This window comes from Miscanthus floridulus, chromosome 13 (assembly GCF_019320115.1).
Source record: "Miscanthus floridulus cultivar M001 chromosome 13, ASM1932011v1, whole genome shotgun sequence".
Lineage (NCBI taxonomy): Eukaryota > Viridiplantae > Streptophyta > Magnoliopsida > Poales > Poaceae > Miscanthus > Miscanthus floridulus.
This window is the reverse complement of record NC_089592.1, coordinates 7,598,994-7,606,227: the sequence shown is the minus strand read 5'-3', so window position 1 is coordinate 7,606,227 and position 7,234 is coordinate 7,598,994. Positions and strand designations below refer to the sequence as shown.

General features: G+C 47.2%; 1 long non-coding RNA gene across 1 annotated transcript; it reads left to right on the top strand.

Annotated features, from left to right (window-relative positions):
• Positions 1 to 6,353: 6,353 nt before the first annotated feature.
• On the top strand, positions 6,354 to 6,867 carry LOC136500578 (uncharacterized). Its single transcript, XR_010770062.1, has 3 exons — positions 6,354 to 6,404; positions 6,491 to 6,704; positions 6,777 to 6,867. It is a non-coding gene; the product is annotated as an uncharacterized lncRNA (long non-coding RNA).
• Positions 6,868 to 7,234: the final 367 nt, after the last annotated feature.

Here is a 7,234-nt window from a genome sequence, read left to right as displayed (position 1 = left end):
GGGCTGCGGTGCTTGAGTTTACCGAGTGCCGTATATCTAGGCACTCGGTAAACAGAGGCATTCACTTAGTCGTTTCTCCCTCAAATCGTGCAGACACACACACACACACCGCACGCCCGCGCATCCCCGCCGCACCGCCGCCGTACCCCGCGCCGGCGCCTCCCCGCCGTCCCCCGCACTTGCGCCCGCGCCTCCCTGCGCCCGCGCGCTCCACGCCGACGCCGGCGCCTCCCCGCCGTCGCCGGCGCCTCCCCACCGCCGCGGCTGCCTCCTCCCCTCCACGCCATCGCAGAACCGGCGCGCGCGGTGGAAGACGAAGCAGCTGGAGAAGGACTACGACGCGTTGAAGCGCCAGCTCGACGCCGTCAAGGCCGACAACGACTCCCTCCTCTCCCACAACAAGAAGCTCCACCGCCGCGGCCGCCTCCTCCCCTCCACCACCGCCGCCACCGGGCGGTCCCCCACAGCCGCCGCCACCGGGAAAGGAAGGGCTGCAACCTCATCCATTGCCGAGGTTTGTTGCTAATCTATCTTCTCAGATTGCAATTTCAGTTTCAAACTTCAGTGCAAAAAAACGATATGAATTCGTCTTGTAAGAGATAAAGCTGTTTCTTTTATTTCTTTAGTGCAAAAAACGATATGCATGACTTATTCTGATGCTCACAGCCATAGGATTCTAGACCTTATCATTTTCGTTTTTTTCCGTCACAGAAAAGACATGATTGTGGTAGAGGAACTATATATATGCAGACTAAATTAATCCGACATGGACTTGTTTGAATGTATTTAATCCAGTGTTAGTTCAAGAAAAAAGAGGCACACAATTCCAACCAGATGAGAACTTTTGATGCCAATGAGCGTCCAGCATTAGGCTGGAAACGACATCTTTTATTTATCATAAACAAAAAAATAAAACTCACCTTGTCATTGATACTTGTCGCTATAGCCTTTTACGGTCTTCGAAATCTAATTTTGACTAGTACTTTTTATTATTAGAATATAGTTATAATGTAACAGACCAAATAATTCTAAACATGTCATAAATCATACATGTGCATCATCCTTGCATTAACAAACAATTAAGCTCGTTTTGAATGCTTTTGAATTTAATTTCAAATTAAAGCGTTATTTTTTGTATGTGCTTGAGAAGAAATTTTGGATTTGATCGTACATATGCATTTTAATTCAAGAACACCAAGCCATTGCCAAGTTGATCCATCAACGAAACGTTCTTTTGTCAAATGAATTAACCTGGAATATCGGAGGCCTGAGGGGCTCATTGCATTCGCCGCAACAGAATGCCGCCTCCTCTATGCTGCACTTGATCCTCTTGGCGCTGCTCTCTCCTTGTTCCTGAACATCTCCCATATACCCTTGCTGCTGCTGCTGCTGCCGTCGTTCTTCTCCATCTCGACGACCCAAAAAAGGAGAGAGAGAAAAAAAAAACAATCCAGCCCACTACTACTAGCAATAATAATAGGCTATTATCTCGCCACTCGTTCCAGTCTTCCAGATATACTTTTATAAGTAACTGAGATGTGCATGCGCGCGGTAGATGGAAAGGTTACATCAAATTAAGTGCATGCATGCATGATTACTGGGCTAATTACTGCTCGTCAAACTGAAAGAATATGAGAAGGTGTTCTAGTATCAATCAATTTATAGGCTCTCGTTCTCGTGTAAGGCAATTTATCTGTCGGATCTTTGAAAAAATAAAAGAAAAAAAGGAGTCCTACATGAGTACATTTAATTTGCAGACTGGAATTTTGCTTTGGTAGTAAAGCTGGAAGATATGTATTTTAGCAAGATTACTTGCACCGGAATCTTAGTTGAAATAAAGTAAACAAGTTACATAGTTGGCGAAGCCAGCTTGCCTGCTTCAGACAACAATGCACGGCGGCATGCATGCCAATGTGCTTAGCTGTGCCTCCATCTACAAGTGACATAGCGGCCTTTCAACCTTAGGTAAAATCTCATCATCCAATCTAGCAAACATCTTCTATGTGAATCGACCAAGAACATGAATGTCTCTTTATCATCTCATATGGTTTTTCTCTAGCACTACTACTCTATTGCTCTAAACTGCAATATCGTCTATATGTTAGGATGGATGACCGTCAATGGATGTACACGGGCTATCAGAAGAGGGGTCAATACACAAATGAATGGATTGAGAAGGCCAATGATTTCATGACGAAGGCATTTGCAAACGGACGGCGACATGCCTGGTGTCCCTGTAGGAAGTGTAAGAACAAGGCAATGAAAACATATGAGGAGATGAGTAAAGATCTTGTCAACAATGGATTTGTAGAGAACTATACCCGGTGGACCATGCATGGTGAATGCCATCGTGCGAGAGAAGAGGTCGTGAGACAACGGATCGAGGAGTTTGATTCTGAAGCCGGGGTGGAAGAAATGTTAAATGACCATGACATGGCTTTCGATGAAGGAAGTGCAGAGCAGGAGCCAGAGCAAACTGCAAAGGCGTTTTACGCCATGTTGGATGCGGCACAACAACCCCTTCACGGGCGCACCAATGTTTCTAAACTGGATGCCATTGCACGTCTAATGGCTGTGAAGTCCCAGTTTAGCTGGAGTAGAGAATCCTTCGATCAACTGTTGACAGTAGTTGGCACCCTACTTCCGGATGATCACGTTCTGCCAAAGAACACGTATGAGTCAAATAAAATCCTTCGTGCACTCAAGATGTCGTACGAGCAGATACATGCTTGTCCGAACGGATGCATCTTATTCAGGGGAGAACATGCTGACGATAAGTACTGTCCGAAGTGTAAGGCATCTAGGTACATTGAGTTAGAATCTGGTGATGGTCGGAAGACGCAAACAAAAGTCGGCGCAAAGATCCTGAGGTACCTTCCTTTCATACCGAGGATCCAACGCCTTTTCATGAGCGAGGAATCCGCAAAACAGATGACGTGGCACAAAACTGGACGCCGATACACTGACAAGATGATACATCCGTTCGATGGTGAATCATGGAAAAGCTTCGATCGGAAGCATACCGACAAAGCTGACGAGGCTCGTAATGTACGCATTGCACTGGCAACTGATGGGTTCAATCCTTATGGTATGGGTTCTTCACCATACACATGTTGGCCCGTATTCGTCATCCCTCTCAACCTCCCACCTGGCATCGCCTTTCAACGGCAAAATATTTTCTTGTCACTTATAATTCCAGGACACCCGGCGGCTAATATGAGTGTGTACATGGAGCCTTTGATAGACGATTTGGTCCGTGCATGGGACGAAGGGGTAGTGACATACGACCGATTCACAAAGACAAACTTCAGAATGCATATTTGGTACCATTATTCCATGCATGACTTCCTGGCTTATGGGTTATTTTGTGGCTGGTGTGTTCACACGAAGATGCCATGCCCGATATGCAAGTCAGCTGTGGAGTTCTTTCGGTTGGAGAAGGGGGGCAAGTTTTCTTCGTTTGACAAACATCGACAATTCCTCCCTCTTGACCACCCATTCAGGAGAGACAAGAAGAACTTTCGAAAAGGTGTCACAGTGGAAGACTCTGCACCGGAAATGATGACAGGTGCCCAGGTTCTTGAGATGTTAGATGGTCTTGTGGTCGACAATGAAAAGGGGGGCTTCGTGGGATACGGAAAAGAGCATGCCTGGACACACAAGTCGTGCTTGTGGAAGCTTCCTTACTTTAAGGACCTCCTTCTTCCACATAACATTGATGTAATGCACACTGAAAAGAATTTCGCCGAGGCGGTCCTTCACACAATCATGGACTGGGAAAAGTCAAAGGACAATGTCAAGGCTAGATTGGATCAAGCAACGCTGTGCGATAGACCAAAGCTAAACATGTTGCCTCCCTTACGCGGGAAGTCATGGAAGAAGCCTAAGGCCGACTTCGTCCTAACGAGGGCCCAAAAGAAAGAAGTTCTTCAATGGTTCCAATCGTTGATGTTCCCTGACGGGTATGCAGCGAATTGGAGGAGGGGTGTGAACTTAAGTACCATGCGAATCACAGGGCTCAAGAGTCATGATTACCACATATGGATTGAACGCCTTCTTCCGGTGATGGTTCGTGGCTATTTTCCTGATCACATCTGGCGAGTGATGGCAGAGTTGAGCATGTTCTTCCGCAAGCTATGTGCTAAGGAGATATCTCGGACCGAGATTGAAGAAATGGAAAGAATGGCCCCGGTGTTGCTCTGCAAGTTGGAGAAGATCTTTCCCCCCGGCTTCTTCAATCCGATGCAACATTTGCTCTTGCACCTACCATACGAGGCAAAAATGGGGGGCCCTGTGCATGCCTGTTGGTGCTATCCAATTGAGCGATGCCTAAAGGTTCTTAGAACAAAATGCAAAAATAAATGCAAAATTGAAGCTTCCTGTGCAGAGGCATCCATTGTGGAGGAGGTGTCATACTTCACAACAAGATACTATGCCGACAACCTTCCTAACGTGCATAATCCACCCACTCGTTACAATGCTGCCGACAATCAGTCGACCCTCAGCCTTTTCCGAGGGCAACTCGGAAGTGCAAGTGAACCTACCTTGAAGATGTTGAGCCTAGAAGAGTGGCGCTCTATCTAGCTATATGTGTTGCGGAACCTTGAAGAGGTTGGCCCGTACATTGCGTAAGTTTTACACAAACTTGTTTCTTTTCTTGTCAATATTTCGCATGCACCCATCCAACCCTCTTGTTAACGGCCGTTACAGCAAATTTGTTCTCCTCTACCATCGTCCATCACGGAGGGAACCCACCGAAGCGGAAGTTGAAACCCTTCTAAGACATGGCGCGGGAGAACGAAATCCCACTTTTATTTGTTGGTTCAAGGAGGAGGTACTGTTCAATTTCATTGGTTGTTTGTACTTAACTCTCAACTCGACAAATATATAACGAATCATCCTACTTGAACTAGCAGGACAAAACTGACGTGTCTATGAGTGCCGAGTTGAGGCAAGTTGCCAATGGATTTGAATTTAGGGTCAAGTCATTCTCTGTGTACGATGTCAATGGATATCGCTTTCACACAACTCGGCACGAGCAGAGTCGGCCGAATCGAAGAACCACAAATACTGGTGTTTTCACGCCAGGCACAGATGGGTTGGACTACTATGGAATAATTGAAGAAATATACGAACTCAAGTTTCCTGGTTGTGTACCTCTTCGTCCTGTCATATTCAAATGCTATTGGTTTGATCCCAAAGAAGTGATAAAGACCCCTGAGCTTGGGTTAGTCGAAGTTCTAAAGTCATCCGTCTTGCTAGGAGACGACGTGTACATTGTGGCCCAACAGGCCACGCAAGTTTATTATCTCTCATACCCGTGCCAAACCAAAGACCGTCTTAAGGCGTATGATGTTGTGTACAAGGTATCGCCGCATGGTAAAGTACCCGTCCCAAACGATGATGATTATAACATCGATGCAAACACATATGACTGAGAGTTCTTTCAAGAAGAAGGATTAGAAGGGAGTTTTGAGATTGTCTTAGATGTAGATCTCGCAATGGAAGTAGACAATGATACGGTCATTGTTGACGGGGATGATGGAGAGGAGGTTCACAACGCGAAGGACTTGTTATTACTTGAGCAACACCATTCAGGCAGTGTCGCTAGTGATGAGACTTTGAGAGACGATCATAATTACGTCGACAATAGCGATGATGAGATTTTTGGCCCACCTATCGATGATCTTGATGATTATTTCTAGTACATGTAAGATCTATAGTACTTATGGCAATTTTATACATGTATGATACATTTACTTATTTTGCATCTCTTTTATACATGTATGATACATTTACTTATTTTGCATCTCTTTTATACATGTATGATACATTTACTTATTTTGCATCTCTTTTGTACATGTATGATACATTTACTTTTGTATATGCGTACTGATAGTTTATTCCTTTTGTTGCAGGTGATTGATGGTGGGCGGTGGAATCAGGAAGATTAGGTCGGTTATGACCTTACTGGCTGGTGGCGAGGGGTCCAGCCAGGGTGGAGGAGGAGGGCGTGCACAGACTGAGGGTGGACGACGACGAGGGCGTGCCCAGGGAGGTGGAGCCCAGGGTGGAGGTGGAGCCCAGGGTGGAGGAGGAGCCCAGGGTGGAGGAGGACGGCGACGACGAGGGCGTCGAGAGCCGACACCTCCTCCACAGGACGACGACGACGAGTTTGTAGCGGCCACGGAGGAGGATGAGGAGGAGGAGGAGACCAGGGAGGAGATAGCGGAGGCGGTGGAGGAGGCACGGAGGGAGGATGAGGCCGAGTGGGCTGAGCGCGAGGAGGATGCCGACTTGCTGGCAGAGGAAAATGGGGTGCCTACGGTTTGGCAGCGAGGGTCGTCGCGCCTCCCAGACTTACCCATACAGAGACGGCCAGTGATTCGACCCTCCGGAACTAAGTAAGTAATTTTTGCATGTTAACACTACTTCACAGGTTTTTAAGTTATAACAGAAACTAATATTCAATCTCAATAACTTTGTGGAGGGATTGGGAAATGGTGATCCCAGGGAGTCACTCTCGCCGAGTAAACGGGATCCTGGGTCTTCTGTGCAGGGCAAACTACCCCGGGATGGTGAGGATCGATGGTGTTGTGCAGCCCGCCATGAAGTGGTCCCACTGGCACGCCGCCAGCGATCAGACTGATCGAGCTGGCAGGTGTTATAACAGCAAGGCCGACCGGGTGATGAAAGAGCTGTGGGTACGTGTTCATCGCACTATGCTGATAATAACATCACATTAATTGTATATTACTGACTGTATTTGCTTGTAGGATTACTACACCTTGGCGGAGGGAGTACGTAGGGAGGACGCGGATGACGTGGTGAACAGAGTCTGTGTTCACCGAGTGCATGACCTCTTCTACGAGACAAAGCTCCTGTGCAGAAGAATTGACCATGGCCGCAGAGGACACAGAGTCACCAGAGCGCAGGCAGTGCACCTGCCCCTGACTAAGGAGCAATACTTGACGGTAAACATGAGATTACATCGTCTGCGATTAATTGCACTGAAATTGATTTATGATTTGTCATGTGCTCGTGTACGTGCAGGTGCCTCCTGCTTGGTGTGCGGGGATGGACAACTGCTGGGAGGCCATTGTGGACAAGTGGTTGAGTGAGGAGTACGAGCAATATCACGCCGTACGCTCACGTTGCCGTGCGATGATGCAGGGTTCCTCGCACAAACAAGGCCCCACTACCCTCAAGGAATATGCAGCCAGATATGTACGCG